General features: G+C 23.9%; 1 long non-coding RNA gene across 1 annotated transcript; it reads left to right on the top strand.

Moving 5' to 3' along the window:
• The first annotated feature begins 312 nt into the window (after positions 1-312).
• LOC133820893 (uncharacterized) lies at positions 313-896 on the top strand. Its single transcript, XR_009887215.1, has 2 exons — positions 313-532; positions 695-896. It is a non-coding gene; the product is annotated as an uncharacterized LOC133820893 (long non-coding RNA).
• The last annotated feature ends 525 nt before the right edge of the window (positions 897-1,421 follow it).

The following is a 1,421-nucleotide window of genomic DNA, read 5'->3' as shown; positions in this document are numbered from 1 at the left end:
TATGGGACAAATAAATAGATGGGTTGGGTAGGGGAATGCATGCATGCGCACTCTATTAACCCTTGATGATATATATATATATATATACACACATATATATATAAATATATATATTGGTGTGTGTGTGTGTTTGTGTCTAATTTCACCTGCTAGTCAAACCCTCCTCCCACTCTCACGTGCCACCCAAAGAAAGCAGATATATATGAAATAACAATCATAAAATCCTTATATATGTGTGTATATATATAACTATATATACATCCTATGCTTCATATATATCCTCATAAAAATATGATCTCTGATCATCTCTATCCTCAAGTTTTCTCTTATCTTGTTTCAAAAAATCCCATTTAATATATATATATATATATAATGAAATCAATATATATTATAGCATATATACAGATTTGATCTGATATATGTACTTATATTACTGATATATATATATATATATATCATGAATATTATTAAGTAGTCAGTACAATTAATCTCCTCTCTTTCTCTGGCGAAAAGGGAATTTATAATAGAAGAGGTACTTTGTTGTTCTGATCTAATAACTCATCCAAATTTATATATATTATATCATCATGTTTATATGGTTTATTATTCTTTTTGTCATATCTTTCTTTTGTTTACATGCAGTTCATTTTTATGGGTTTTTTTCTCTCTTAGTTTTCGAGTTATTATTTTTCAGATGCATGACTGGGGAAAGAGTGACTTATATATATATATATATATATCAAGAGATGGAGATGAAGATGGATATGGAGGTTGGGGTGAGTAAATTCGATGTCATTCTTTGTCAACTGATCAGTCTTTTCTGCATATAATCTCTTAGTTTCGTTGTCTGTTCGACCTTGAAATAATTTCAATATTATTATATCTCTATATATAAATATATATATATCTACAAAAAAAACCCTAGCTACAGTTAATTACACATATGTATATAAGTCAAAACCCTAAATATGGTTCTATAATAATCCTTAATTATAAATTACTTCATGCCTGTTCCACAAAAAGATAAGTATAATTTTTTAAGTATATGGTACTATTAAGTTAATATATAATTAATCTCACACATATATATATATACTAGATACAAACAACATACAATATGCACGTTTGCTTAGTTTTATATATAGAAATTAAATTTATATTAATATCATATTAATTTTGAAATAAATATTCTATTTTAATTAAATAATTTATTTATTTTTGTTTAAGTTTATGTTTGTTTTAGTTTATGAATTTGGAAGTAACAACAAGAGATTATATATTATATGTTAATGTAATATTAAATATTATACGTAGATTTTAAATTTAGGTTTCTTTAGTTTTTTTTTTAAAATTCAAAGTAGATTATATTATATGTTTAATATGATATTATTCTAATAAGTGAGTTTAAATTTAATTAAATA

Source organism: Humulus lupulus, chromosome 3 (assembly GCF_963169125.1).
Source record: "Humulus lupulus chromosome 3, drHumLupu1.1, whole genome shotgun sequence".
Taxonomy (NCBI): Eukaryota; Viridiplantae; Streptophyta; class Magnoliopsida; order Rosales; family Cannabaceae; genus Humulus; species Humulus lupulus.
The sequence above is the reverse complement of the archived record's forward strand: the minus strand, read 5'-3'. Positions and strand labels throughout refer to the sequence as shown.